Source organism: Dermacentor albipictus, chromosome 1 (assembly GCF_038994185.2).
Source record: "Dermacentor albipictus isolate Rhodes 1998 colony chromosome 1, USDA_Dalb.pri_finalv2, whole genome shotgun sequence".
NCBI lineage: Eukaryota > Metazoa > Arthropoda > Arachnida > Ixodida > Ixodidae > Dermacentor > Dermacentor albipictus.
Window position 1 is genome coordinate 187296454 of NC_091821.1, and position 15667 is coordinate 187312120.

General features: G+C 48.1%; 1 protein-coding gene and 1 long non-coding RNA gene across 3 annotated transcripts in view; one reads left to right on the forward strand and one right to left on the reverse strand.

Annotated features, from left to right (window-relative positions):
* Window positions 1-15667, forward strand: part of LOC139054097 (cuticlin-4-like) — a 66546-nt gene that overhangs the window by 11321 nt on the left and 39558 nt on the right. The window lies entirely within an intron of this gene.
* LOC139054101 (uncharacterized) lies at window positions 938-9687 on the reverse strand. The gene is made up of 4 exons (XR_011511022.1): window positions 9536-9687; window positions 8402-9399; window positions 7993-8270; window positions 938-1085 (listed from the first exon to the last, which is right to left on the reverse strand). It is a non-coding gene; the product is annotated as an uncharacterized lncRNA (long non-coding RNA).

Sequence of the window (15667 nt, forward strand, 5' to 3'; positions counted from 1 at the left end):
CAGTGCTCAGCTCTCAGTTGAAAGGAACAGGTAAACAGGAGGACTTGCCACATAAGCAGAAGGTAGCACTCCAGACTTAAGCTTAATATACTGCGTGCTTCCACAGCCCTCGGGGGCTAGTCTGTAAGTGTTGACTAAGTGGACTGTCCATTCCAGTACACGCTGAATGAATAGAGCACGAGAGCCCATGGTGATGATTGCCACTTGCTCTACCAGCTTATAGCTCTACCTAATCAATGTGTGCTGAAACAGTCCACTTAGTGGATCCTTACAGAATCCTTCCCTAGACTGATGTTTATGTTGGTAGGTTGCAAGTATTGCACTTTCTTTCCTTTGATGTAGGCAGTTCCCATATGGATGCAATTTAACATATTGTATTCATATTGCCTTTGGTCTATACATATCTAATTCATGCTTATAACCAGGCCTACAAGCTCTTGTCCTGCATATTTATATAGCCTTCTTATTGGAGAATGGAGTCATTTTCCATTATACCCTCAAGCACTTGAAGTAAACACTGCAATAACCCCAAGGGAGGGGGGACAGTAACGCAAAAACCTTACTGGGCTTGTGGTGCTGCTGAAGGATGCACACATACCATTTATGCTAAAATTCCCAGCAGACATTCCAAAGTTTGTACGAGTTCGACTTTAGCTGGCTAAACTGAATGATTCATATTGAAGGCAATTCTTGCAACATTTGGTCAAACTGAATGAAACTGGACAGCACAATTAGCTGTATTCATCTACCATTTATACGACTGCTGCCCCGAGCATTTTGCCTGTTACTTTGCCTTTCGTTTCTGTACTATCAAGTTCAAGTACACATGTACTTTATCACTGTACAAGTAGAATGGCTTCAAGGCTTTTCCTGGGCATTCAACAGTCACTATTTATTCCTATAAACCTTCCTGCATGTGAAGGCAAAAGAAACTTATTAATTCATGCTGGAAGTATAAAAAGACAGGTATTTGCACAGAAAATGTTTATTTTGAGCACCGAGGTTCTTGCTGATGTAGATATGGTGCTGGCTCCCTCCTTGCCCGAAGCATGTGCTTGCTGTACACAGCACCAGATGATGGCTTCCTAGGTCAAAAGATCAAAGTGAAATAAGAGGCATTTTGTTTTAGCCCCGGAAAGAAAAAGCAGGATTGAGACATTAACATGTATAAAAAATACTTGCCTAAAGAAAAATTAATACACAAGCAAATTCACTAAAGAGGTTCACTTTCAAGAGCGAAAGTATGGTTACGATGAAAATTACAAGGAAGCTTCACTGCTCATTGAGGTTTCGGTTCAGTAGTTGTTGAGCCACGAGGGTTAGCATGCTACATCTTGCATATTAATTTTGTAGAACAATATTGCACTTTGAACAATGTAGTGCCTATTTAAATGAACTGACAAGGAACGCTGAAACTCCAGGCTAGTTTGGTCTGCACAAGATATGATACAGACACTGTACTGCATTCATTTAGTGTTTTTATCACTGATCTCGTGCACAAAGGTCATTCACACCTATCCTACATGAAACGCAGTTACTTCTTTGAAGCTTCATCTAGTCCTTGAATTTGCTGCATGCTTATGTCTAAGGGAGTTCGTTTGGTTCCTGTTAATGTAGTACATCTAAGCAACTGTTATCAAATGCCCATAGTGTTCCCTTGCATGTACGAAACATTTTTGGCCCTTTCAATGCACAATACTCATTACATTTGACACTTGGGACTCGTGCAAGGCGCCATTTAGTATTATATGCTTGTCCACATCTGATAATACTTTCATAGCTGGGTCATTCCCATGCCAAATGCCTTGGTTATTACTGTGACCATCTCACACTTTTCCTTTAGAATCTTCTTGTCCACTTTTAAGGAAGCACCCCACGACACAATGTCTCCATCCTAGTGGTGCTATGGAATTAACTTATGTGCTAGTTGTAGCAGATGACGTCAACTGAAAGCCACTGAAGATAAAACTCTCTGCGACAATTCCTTTTACACAAAAAATGCAAACAATACAGAATACTCAAAATGTAGTTATCTGGCAAGACTGGCTGCATCCATCATCTTTGTTTGGCGCAATTCTGAGGTGGCTCCATGTTACAAGACGCTTGGCGATTATTGCCATGTGACTGTTTGGGACTCTATAAAACACAAGAATTGCCTTACTCCGGCCTTTCTCTTTGTGCAGCGGCCAAGGTTATTATTCATCCAATCGCACAGTGTCCTGTTCGTGTGTCCATAGACTAAATTCTTCACCACATTGTTTTTGCGGTATTTCGTGAGTGACCCATGAACTCATCTTGGGGTGGGACTTCTTATCTTTGGCGTTTGCTTCTATCTCTTGTCGTCAGCACCTCACACAACTGGATGATGCCACTGGCAATTCTCTTCCTAACCACGAAGAATGCATTCGTCTCGTCACCTCTTCCGATTACGTTCTTTGGCCACCTAGAGAAAAGATTATAGGTGTCAACTCCTGTAACATTGTGGATGGCGGTGTATTCATTCCACCCTATGACCATACCCTATCTCGAGCAATTCTGATTACCCCTGGCCTTATTCGCTTCTCTGAGGGGTCTGCATTGCTTACTGCAATAAACCAAATCGAACCCCAACTGTTGCCTCGTGGATCAACTGTCACTTGAGCTGTTGACACTCATGTCGTTGCAATTGTCACGAAGACAGCTCAGTGTGTTCTTGCGTCTGTTACCGTGCGCTGAACAAAATCGTGCGCAAAGATGTTCACCCCGTGTCACGGATGGATGATGCACTAGATTCACTCCACGGTGCTGAGTATTTTTATAGCCTTGACTTTAGACCAGGCTACTGGCAAATACCGATGTCCAAATCCGACAAAGCAAAAACGACATTTGCTACCCCTGATGGGCTCTACGAGTTCAGTGCGATGCCTTTTGGACTCTGCAATGTGCCTGCCACATTCGAACGCATGATCGATAAGTCTTGTGTGGCTTGAAATGGAAAACCTGTCTGTGCTATCTCGACGACATTGTGTTTTCAACCATGTTCTCACAACATTTGCAACAGCTTGATGAAGTCCTTGCCTGTCTTGCAAATGCTGGTTTGCAGCTCAACACACGCACACGCGCGTGCGCGCGCGCGCGCACACACACACACACACACACACACAAATGCAGTTTGGCCAGCAAGGCCATCAAAGTTCTGGGGCACATAGTCTGCAAAGAAGGTATTCGTCCGGACCCCGAGAAGCTTACTGCCATCCTCGAATTTTGTGTCCACTGCGTCAAAAAGACATGCACAGTTTTCTTGGACTTGCTTCTTCCGGCACTTCATATGCAACTTCGCTACACTTACGTCTCCGCTCCATCAACTCCTCCCCAGTAATGCACCCTTTGTTTCGTCCGACGAATGTGAACATGCTTTCCTGCTTTTGCAACATGCCTTGACGTCAGACCCAGTACTGCGCCACTTTGATCCAACCGCGCCCACCATCTTTCACACCGACGCTAGCAGTCAGTCTCGATGCCATTCTACTACAATGCGACAACACATTCCGCGAACGAGTAATTGCTTAGGCTAGTCGTGCACTAACCAGTGCAGAAAATTACTACACCATAACCAAGCAGGAGTGCTTTGCTGTTGGGCCGTGCTAAAATTTCACCCATGTCTTCATGGCCGCCATTTCACAGTTGTTACCGACCATAACGCACTGTGCTGGCTTTCATCGCTAAAGAATTTATCAGGTCACCTGGGTTGCTGTGTGCTTCACCTACAGGAGTACGATTTCAATGTCACCTACAGGGCTGCAAAGAAGCATCAAGACACCAATGCTCTCTCTTGCTACCCTCTGCCGAATCATGACGATTCACCATAACCTCTCCGCGATTGTGTACGTCCTGAGTCCTCTTCATCGGCTTTACCCATTGTAGCCCTCGAATGGCGAAGACACAACAGCCCATCTGTCCTTGTGTCCCACTAACGCATCGACCCATACTGCTGAACTATTCTCCAACGTATGGAAGATTCTTCGTCACCTCCAAACGCCTGACTTCGTCGACAACTTAATCAATTCAAGCTGCACAATGGGGTTTTACATCGCAACATTTATCACATCGATGGCAACAAATGGGTCCCGGTCATACCATGTTCTCTGCAATGTGAGGTGCTTGAAGCCTTTCACGATCATGCGATGACTGGTCCTCTAGGCTACCACAAGACTTACAACAGAATATGAAGTTGCTGCTCCTGGCCTGGCCCATCTTCAGCCGTTGCGAAGTATGCTGCACCCTGCGTTCATTGTCAAAGCAAGCCCAACAGCTCCTTCTGGCTCTTTACAACCTCTGCCTTGTCCCGCTTCGCCTTTTGAAGTAGTTGGAATAGACTTGTACGGTCCTCTTCCCATGATCTCACATGGAAATCGTTGGATTGCAACGGCCATAGACCATCCAACACGCTATGCGGAGACAGCATCTCTACCATCCTGGACTGCTGCTGAAGTCGCCGATTTCTTCCTACACAACATTATCTTACACCGCAGCGCTCCGCGCGTTCTCCTCAGTGACCGCAGCAGTCTTTCTCTCTTCTATCCTTACCGAAGTTCTGTGCGCCTCTAACACAATTCGCAAGACGACTTCCAGTTACCATCCGCAGACCAACAGCTTGATGATTGCGATGTACAGTCACGTGCAATATGAATTGCAACACCGGTGCCCGTGGTCGAAGGGGTTCCAAGGCTGTACGGCTGTGCAGACACATGGTAAGTTCCAGACCGAAACACAGCTTCAATTAGTGGTGTCTATTAAACTGCTATTTCGAATGTCAGAGCTGCTGCGCAGCCGTGGAGCCCCTTCAACAACGAACAAGAGTGTTGCAAGTCATATTGCATGCGACTGTACATCTACCCTGGCCACACGAACGGGGATGCAATCCTGTCGTTCATGACATTCGCCTATAACATGGCTACGCAACGTACCACTGGCTGTTCACCAAGTTTCATTCTTGATGTATCATTCCTTTTGACTCCTGTAGCCCCTTCAGTTCCTTTCTTGGAACAGTTTGTGTCTCGCCTCGCAGAGTGCAGACGCCTCGCCCCGCTTAACACCGACGTCTCCCAGGACGCTCGCAAGTTTCGTTACGACTCGACCCACTGTGCTGTAACTTTTTCTCCTGGTGACAAAGTTCTTTGGACTCGTCGGGCAGCGAGCACAACCTGTGACACCCATGTGGCCACAGTGACGAGAGGCGGCCTGCGCAGCTGGCCGGTTGGGGTCATCAGGTTGTCGCCGGCCATCCACTGATTATATTGTTCACAGACACGGTCTTTAACAGGCTTGTTGAGCACGACGTCCAGTGGCTGAAGTGTTGACGTCATGCCTCCCGGAATGACGGCGAGTTATGTCCTCCCGTCGCGGAGTGCCAGCTTCAATCCTGCGGTCAAGTGCCCGCGAAAGGCATCCAAGACGAGCATGCTCGGACACCGCAAGAGTGCCCCTGGTTGCCGATTCCAGACGGTCTTAATCCAATTGAGCATGAGGGCCTCGTCCATATAGCCCTTTTCATTCACGCGAACGACATCCTGTGGGAAAGCCTCTTTCGGCAGCATCTTCCCCTTGAATATTATGTATGGGGGCAGCTTTCTGCCATCTGCAGTACACGTGAGCATCACCGTGAATGCTCGTTCCCCGTAGAAAGAAGCTCGACTTCTTTTGTGCCGCGTTACACACTGTGGTGAGCGACGGCATGTCGAACCACACCGGCATTTCATCAGCGTTGCCGATCTGTACCAACATGTAGCCATGCTGCTGCCGGAGACGGATAACATAGCGCTGGAATTCGACCAACTTGTCCTCGTATGCTTCTGGCTGCTTCTGCCAGATTGATTTGCACTGTCGAAGTGCGAATCCCTTGCGTTGCATGAAGCGACGAAACCAATAAATGGAGCCCTTGAATGCAACCCCTTGGGCAGTCCGGAGTCCGGAGTCCCCTTGGGCAGCCCTTGGGCAGTCCGGATTCTCGGGCGATCTCAATAGCTTTGATGCAGATGAGTTCTGCTGCGACTGGCAAAGATCTGGCACGATGCTCGCGGACAAAATCCGCCACCCTGTCTTTGAGCTCCGGGTGCACTGCGCCATAGAATAAAGAACTTCGTCAGAATAAAGAACCGCGCAGCGCCCGCGAGTTGGGCCGCGTCGGTCACCAAGGGGGCGATAACAATGTGGATGCCGAAAGGTCTGCGCTCCTACATGCTGCCAGACGACTATTCATGCTGTGCCAAGGGCCGGTATGTAAGTCAAGGGGTGAACTTTTAGTAATATTTTTGGGAAAAAACCTCAACCTATATTCCGCACTATACGGTACTCGCACTGCTGGAGACATATGCCGTGGTCGAGAACCTACGGCTTCCCGACTACTCGGGTGCCACCACCTGTGCCACACGCAGTTGCACTGCGGCACCCTGCCTAGATGGAGTCCATAAGCCAGGAAAGCCACGCACGGCAATCTATGTCCGCAGCACCCTGGCGCGTGCTCTTCTACCTGTTGCTGACATCGCCGGTGGCCCCTTGGAGTCATGCGCCGTTGTGGTACGCCTTGGCAGCCAGGACACGGCTGTGGCGAGCATCTGCATCCGTCCAGGAAAGCCGTGGGATCCCTCCAGCCTTATCCAGCTGGCTGTTCGCCTTAATGGGCATGCAGTCCTGTGCAGTGACTTCAACGCACACCACACGGATTGGGGAAGCCGCAGCTGCACCCGCTGAGGCAAAGGCCTCACAGATGCCATCAGCTGAGCTGGCCTGCTGACCTTGGAACACCAGGGAGCCCACCTACGTCTACCGCAGAGCTCGCACGGCCATTGACCTCTCCCTCAACACTGAGCAGTGCTCCTACTCCTGGGCCACAACTTCGGACAAATGGGGGGTCTGACCACTTCCCTATTGTGATCAGCCCCAGGTCTGGGAGAAGGCCTAGGTCAAGAACTTACGTCACAGACTGGTCCCTGTTCCGGAAGCACTGCAGCAAGTTGGACGATGGCCGTGACTTCCTGAGCGCCATCGTGGATTGTGCTCAGGCTGCCACCGTTCAGTGCTCTACCCAACCAGATACCCCCGCTCCGGACCTCCACCTGCTCAACATTCGTGCCTCCAGGCGCCATATGGAGCGTGGAGCAATCCGGACGGGCAAGGCAGAGCATTGGACCGAGTACAGACGTGCAGATGCCCGCTGCAGACGCCAAGCCCGGCGCAGGAGGAGCCTCTGCTCTGCCATCGAGGGCAGGTCCAGGGGACCCCTGGCTTGGAGACTGCTCAAATCCCTCACCAGCAGGAGAGGAAGCCTACAACCTGTCCTCGCCGTGGCCATCACGCTGAGCATCAGCGAAGAGGCCCTTGCGGAGCTCCTCGCCAACCAGTTTGCGCTGGCTGTACCACGCACTGCAGCCATCCTGAAGGTAGGGCAGCCTTCCGTCAGCCTGCCTAGCTGCCTGCACAACCACCACACAGGGTCTTCGCTTCTGTAAATGGCCTGTCATCCAGTCTTGGGAGCCTGGCCTCACAGTTCATTGGCCCAGAAAGCAGTCCGAGCGCTTTTTCGCTGCCTGAGGGCAACAGACTTGAGTGCCCGACTATAGACATCCTACACTTAAGTTCTCTCTCTTCCTCTTTCACTCCCCATTCCCCTCCCCACGTGTAGCGTAGCAAACTGGACTCAGCCTGGTTAACCTCCCTGCCTTTCCGTCTTCCCTTCTCTCTCACCACCCAGGGTGGCCATCGAGCCAGGTTATGGCTATCTACCAGGACCCGCTGACGCTGCACGAGCTCCAAGCATCGCAGTGCACCAGGAGCCCAGTGCACCAGGAACCCAAATGCTTCGCAACCTGGCCGCCAGCGAGCAGCTGCACCTGCTTGACTGCTTGAACATCTGGCAGTCAGGGCAGGTGCCTGAGTCATGGCGCACAGCCTACGTGGCCCCCATCCTGAAGGCCGGCTGAAAAACGTGAGCTCCTATCGGCCAGTCTCACTCACCTCTGCTGCTTGCAAGCTGATGGAGGCCATTGCTTTCTGGCCGATGAGCAGATAGGCTTCCGGCGGAGCTGATGCAGTGCGGACTCCATCGTGGAAGAGGCCAAGGCCTGCGGTGACGCCGTGCTCCTGGTGCTTATCGGCATGAAGGGGGCCTTTGACGGCCTGCCCTATCCAGTCGTTCAGCAGGCCCTGGACCTATTTGGCAGAGGGCGTCCCACAAGGATCAGTGGTGAGCCCTTTCCTGTTCAACCTGGCCCGACTGCCTGCTGTCCTGCAGACTGACCCCCACAACCACGTGAATACCTCCATCAACGCGGACCACATCGCCCTATGTGTGCGAAATCCACCACACAGCCGCAGCAGTGCGCGCTCGGCTCTGCAAAGAGCCCTCGACACTGCCGCTGCTTACCTGATCTGCATTGGCCTTGCCATCTCGGCAAGGAAGACGGAGGCCATGCTGCTCCACCCAAGAGCAACCGCCCGCTGCACAGCTGCAACTGGAAGGCGACCTTGAAGCCCGGCAGTGACGTACCCGGGGCTACACGTTCATCACCGGCTGACCTGGCTGCCTGCTGTCAAGACCCTGCATGTCCAGGTCCTCCGGGTCCACAAGGCAGTCTCCCAGCTTGTTGCCCGAGGACAGAGCTGCACCACTAGGTGGGCTCTGCGGCTGTACCATGCAGTAGCCACCTCACGCCTGCGGTACGTCCTCCCACTCGTGGCACTACCACGTGCCCGTCTCAAGAAGCTGGAGCTGCTGCATAGGGCCGAGATTAGGTTCTGCCTGGGCGCTCCCTGCAGCTCTGAAATCGCTGCAACCTTGGCCGAGGCAGGAGCATGGTCCCCATCACTCCTGTCACAGCCCACATTCTACAATCAGCCACAGCTGTGCACATCGCTGAATGACACTGCGTTCAGGAATATCGGTCACATACCGACCGCACACACAACCCCCATCACATCTGCACTGAGCATTACGCTGCGGAGAAAGCTTATCAGTGAATGGCTACTGACAGCGCAGCGAAATTTTGGTTCTAAAGCAATTTTTCCCGACCGTGCAATGAGGCCGCAATGCGAGACCGCAACGAGGCCGCAATTTGGTGACTTTATTCACTACCGCCCTTAGCCGGCAGATCTGAACCATGCATCAGGAATGTGCATTTCCATTGGGGAACAATAGAAACTCTTATTTAGGCTAAACAAGCGCGCGTACGTACGTACTTACATGCCGCACTCGGGACATCTGCCATTCAAATATTCTGCCATGTAGCAGCACCGTAACCAAGTAATGTTACTGTTACGTGCTTCTGACAAAGACTCTAAATAACTCTGAAGGAGCGCAGTTCCGTGTAATATACGTTCTCTGCATTAGGACACTGTAGCACTGGCTGGCCGGTGTGGCGGTCCCTGCAATGCATCACAAAAGCTCGTGAGGAACCTGGCTAAAGTATCATCACAGAACACCTATATATGGCATCATGCAGTCGAAAGATTAGCTACGCGTAGTAGATGCACATCAAACGCAAAGACGAAGTATACTTACGAGAAGCAAAAGCCCGAAAAATAAGCGATCCACCGCTTCGTGCACTCCGAGCCTGCCATATGCCATATTATGCCGCCAAAAAGGCCGAATGTGACATCACGGACGTGAAAAAACAAAAACCGGATGTGGCGTCCCGGACGTGACGTTTGGGTGAACCTAACGCTTGCGCTGCGTTCACCGGGTGAACGCAGACACTTTCTTGAAAAACTAACTTAGTCGCAAGTTGCAGCCGAAGAATATGACACAACAATCCAACGGAGAAGCCCACGCGTATCCACAATTGAAATTACGCGCTCTATTTGAAACAGTTAAAACATTGAAGCTTCATTTCCTAGGCGTGCTTGATCTTTTCGGCCGTGAATTAGTCTGCGTGGGCGCTCGTGCGCTCGTGCGTGCTTGCGCATTTTCTTACACATCCGAAGTAGCTAAAAATCATGAGCCATTCCATTCTGTTAAGGTGGATGACCAGCGAAGCTGTGTAGCACACGACAAAGGAGGTGACACAGAATTTGGAAGAAAGGTACAAACGCATTTATTGTCTTGATTCGTGTTTTCATTTCGCGATATACTGAGGCAAAGAATTTGAGATTAAAATCGCCGCACCGACTGGCGGTGAGACAGTGCCGTCAGAGCCTTCCCAGAGTGGAGGAACGCTGGAATGATGAGCGGCAACAGAGCCAACTGTAGAAAAAAAAAGAAAAAAAACGACGACGACGAAAGCGCGAGCAGTGGCACGAGCCATCGCTGATGATGATAGTTTTTTCTCAGACAGGCTTGTTGACGGACACGAGAAATGCACGTAACTCTATAGCCACAAACAGCTTCGGTGTAAAAATTCCACCATGCGACTGGCGTCCGCCGCAAGCTCTGACAGACCAAAAGCAGAGGTTTCAGAGGGAGCGGTTCTTTATACGACCCTATACGTGCGCCTTTCTTTTTCTTTTTTTCTTTCGAGCTTCTTTCTGCGGGAAGGATTTCACGTTTACTGTGTGAGTTGATCCTATGAGATAATCTTGCATGAGAAAATAAATATAATGCCGGCATCTTGATGTTCGATGGATGATGGTGGCTCCGTCTTGTGTGCGCAAGGGAGAAAAGCGGGGAGGAAGCGTGCCGCCTTCCGTCGCGCGCGATATATCGGGGGGAGTGGAAGGAGGGGGGGGGGGGGGGCTTAGGATTCTGTGACCTGTGAATCTGTGATTGCGCAACTTGCCTTGTTTGACGCGTTATATACAGTGACGTTTTCTTAGGTACGTAAATTTATCGCAGACTTATACCTATATTTAAATATCTTATTGTGAGCTTTTGTGTGCGGAGAACGTGCAGAGAACTTTGTTTTCAGTGACACTTTTGTGCCCTTTATCAAGCTGTATCTTCGCATTTGCATATTCCATTGTATCTTCGCATTTCTAATGTACGAGGGCTAGTGAAATGAAAGTGAGCCAACTAATCCCGCGCCAACCAGCCAACCAATAATCTGCGAGGCATGCGCGGAGCACACAGGTATCTCTCATTTGCAAACGTGACACGCCGGTGTGAGGATCATCATCATCACCATCATAATTATCATCATCATAATCATCATCCTATATTATGTCCACTGCAGGGCGAAGGCCTCTGCTCTGCGCCAACCGATTGCAACTAGCACCCGCGAATTTCCTAATTTCATCGCACCACTTAGTCTTCTGCCTTATTATACTGCGCTTCGCTTATCTTGGTACCCATTCTGTAGCCCTAATGGCCCAACGGTTATCTAACCTGCGCATTACATGACCTGCCCAGCGCCATTTCTTTCTCTTAATGTGAATTAGAATATCTGCCTGTTTGCTCTCTAATCCAAACCACTCTCTTTCTGTCTCTCAATGTTATGCCTAGCATTCTTCATTCCATCGCTCTTTGCGCGGTCCTTAACTTGGTCTCAAGCTTCTTTGTCAATCTCCAAGTCTCTGCCCCATTTGTAAGCACTGGTAAAATGCACTGATTATACACCTTCCTTTTCAATGATAATGCTAAGTTTCCATGCAGTCAGGAGCTGACAATGTCTGCCGTATGCGATCCAACCAAATGCACTGATTATACACCTTCCTTTCTAACGATAATGGTAAGCTTCCAGGCAGACAGGAGCTGACAATGTCTGCCGTATACGCGATCCAATCCATTTTTATTCTTCTGTGAATTTCCTTCTCATGATCAGGTTTCCCTGTGATTAACTGACCTGTAGGTAAACGTACTCCTTCACAGACTCTAGAGGTTGACTGGCGATCCTGAACTCTTGTTCCTTTGCGCGGTTATTCATCATTATATTTGTCCCTTCTGCATATTAATCTTAAAACCGACTCTTAATTACACTCTCTCTGTTAAGGTCCTCGATGATTTGTTGTAACTCGTCTGCAGTGTTGTGGAATAGAACACTGTCATCGGCAAACCGAAGGTTGCTGAAGTATTCGCCGTCGATCCTTACTCAGAAGAATTCCCACTTTAATAGCTTGAATATTTCTTCCAAGCACGCAGTGAGTAGCATTGGACAGATTGTGTCTCCCTCTCTGACCCCTTTCTTTATAGGTTCCTACTTTTCTGGTGTAGAATTACGGTAGCTGTGGAATCTCTGTAGATATTTTCCAGGATACTTACGTAACCGGTCTGTACTCCTTGATTACGTAATAGCGAGAGGGATAGTCTACAATGGATGTGATCCATTGTAGAGTATCCCTTCCTGAAACCTGCTTGGTTTCATATATATATTCTAACATATTCTAGCAGTCGATAGACACGTCGTATAGGGAGTCGCCTGTTATAGGAGGAGTTTCTGTATCCTGTTCATTACTGTTTCTAATGGAGGTATCCTGAATCCTCTGGGTACTGCAAACGTTAGTATAGAATTCTTCCGCTGCTTTTACTATACCTTCGAGATTTCTGATGATATTACCCTACTTATCTTTCAGTGCATACACCTTGGTTTGTCCTAATATGCCAAGTTTCCTTCTCACTGATTTCAGGCTGCGTCCATTTTTACGGCTTCTTAAGTCTTTCTCACGTTGTAATTTCGAATATCACTTAGTTTCGCCTTGTTGATCAATTCTGACAGTTCCGTGAATTCTATCTTATCTCTTGAGTTGGACACTTTCATTCTTTGTCGTTTCTTTATTAGGTCCTTTGTTACTTGGGAGAGCTTGTGTACTGGTTGCCTTTGTGCCTTGCCTCCCACTTCAATTGCTGCCTCTGAAGCCAGCCTAGTTGCGGTTTCATTCATTGTTTCTATGTCATCTTCATCTCTCTGTTCTAAGACTGCATATTTGCTTGCAAGCACCAGTCCGAATTTGTCGGCTTTTACCCTTAATGTCTCTAGGTAAACCTGTTTCTTCTTGACAAATTTTACTCTTTCTGTTTTCAAATTGAGGTGAATCCTAGCTCTCACTAACCTATGATCACTGCACTTTACCCTACCTATCACTTCTACATCCTACACTATGTTGGGATCGGCAGAAAGTATGAAACCAATTTCATTTCTTGTTTCCCCGTTAGGGCTTTTCCAGGTCCACTGTCTGTTGCTACACTTCTTGATAAAAGTGTCCATTATTCTTAGCTTATTCCTTTCTGCGAATTATACCAGCATCTCTCCTCTAGCGTTCCTAGAATAGACGCCGTAGTTGCCAATTGGTTGTTCACCAGCATTATTTTTCCCCACTTTCGCATTGAAGTCGCCCATTACTACAGTATAATGAGTTTGCAACTTTTCTCATCGCTAATTTAACATCTTCATAAAACTGATCTACTTCCTCATCATTGTGACTGGATGTAGGAGCGTAGGCTTGTACTACCTTTAATCTATACCTCTCATTAAATTTGATTACAACTACTGCTACCCTCTCATTAATGGTGTAGAATTCGTCAATGTTGCCCGCTAGGTCCTTATGCACTAGGAATCTCATCCCGTATTGCTTCTTATCTGGGAGACCTCCATATCAGAAGCCATGGCCGTTATTCAGCAATGTATATGCCTCACCAGTTCTTCTAATCTCACTAAGGCCGATGATATCCCAAACAATGTCTGATAGTTCCTCGAAGAGTCCTGCTAAGCTAGCCTCACTCGACAGAATTCGGCTGTTAAAGGTTTACAGGGTCAGTTTCCATTGGCGGTCTGTCCGGACCCAGATATTAGCACCCTTTTCAGCGGAGGATAAATGTTGTTCAGTGCTCTCATACATTGGGTTGAACATGGTTGCGTGATATAACGGACGCTTCAAACGTTGAACAGCGTGGTGTCGTCAGGTTTTTGACAGCTGAAGGTGTTTTCCAAAAAAGAAATTAGTCGCCGTGTGGCTGCAGTGTACGTTGAAAATTGCATTTCATTGGCCACTGTGAAGCGTTGGAGGAAACGATTCAAAGAAGGACGTGAAAGTTGCAAAGACGATCCAAGACCGGGCCAAAGCCACCGTGCAATCGCCCCCAACGCAATTGTAGTGGCTGATGAGCTGATCAGACAAAAGTGGAAGATAAGCATCGATGAACTGACCGAACTTGTGAACGCCAGTCACGGTTCGGTTCACACCATAATTCATGAACATCTCGGTTATCGGCTCTTGTATGCGCAATGAATGCCCAACATTTTGAACCACCCCTAGAAGAGGGAGAGATTCGGCGCTGCCTTGATTCATCTGATCCGGTATCACAATGAGGGTGACGACTTGTCTGCAGTTGTGACCGGGGACGAATCATGGTGCCACTACTACGAACCTGAAACACGACGGCAAACGTTAGAGTGGAAACATTTGAATTCACCACCCCCAAAGAAAGCAAGGACCGTCATTTCTGTCGGAAAAGTGTTGACTTACTTTTCGATCGTCAGGGGCCATTACTGATCGAATTTGATAAACATGGAGATACTATCAATCGTAACCGATATTGTGAAACGCCGGATTGGCGACGTGTCGCAATCAAGGACAAACGACGTGGAAAATTGACGAATGGGGTCATCTTGCTCCGCGTTAGTGCCCTCGCCCACGTCGCTTATGTGGTTAATACAAAAGTGGCAAAGTTCAAGTGAGAAACGCTGCAACATCCGCCACACAGCCCAGACCTGTCGCCTTGCGACTTCCTCATTTTGGGGCAACTGAAAAAACAGCTCAAGGGAACCAGATTCGTGTCGTACGATTACGTGAAAGAGTCAGTTACAGTTTTTTTTTGAAGCAGCAACCCAAGTAATTTTATGAGACGGGAATCACGCGACTCGTTAGTCAGTGGGACAAATGTCTAAATGCTCATGGAGACTACTTTTAAATAAAGCAACCCGTTTGTCATATATTCGCATTGGCTTACTTTCATCGCCCTCGTATATTTTGCAGAACGCCTGCTTTTTATATGTGCTCTCTGCTGCGACTATAATTTCAGTGCAATTACTCACAATACACGACCAGTGACAGCTGCTCCTGCGCAATACATTGAAACAAATGACAGCGTCATTGAGATTTTTCCCTGACCGTTGGATATGTGCAAAAATGTAAACAAGGTTCTTGACTGACAAAGTTTCACTAACATATTTGTCCGACTTGTTCATTTCATGGGCATTACATTTTTCATATCAGCGGCATGCACTGCTTCGCTGGTTTCGAACTGATATAGTTCTAAAGTTTGTGTGATATTCCTGTACTTATTAAATAGACAAAAAAACATGGAAGCATTGATATCAGTTATTTCGGGCATAACTTTTGGGACATACAAGTATATCCTTTTATGAAAAAATACATATTTTAGTTGTCTTGACAGTGCGTAGCGTTCAAGAATTCGTTTGCAACATCTGTGGCAATGACAATGCAATTATTATTTATGTATTTGACCCTCGATAAATTATATTTATAACGTGAGACGCTTCGTAAAGGAAACAACTCGATCGGTGGTTTCTGAAGGTGCTCTGCAAATCTGCGAATCATACTTGGGGTCCTCAACCAAGAATTACGAAGTTGGGTAATTAAACTTAATTAATTAGTGAGTTATGGGGAAACCAAAAAAATGTCTGTGTTATTATAAGATATTGCGAATAGTATGCGTACGGTTCAGTTCGCTTCCAACGTGCCTTTCATTTTTAAATTCGTTGCTCAAGTTATGTGGGGCACCCTGTATATATGCGAATTGTTC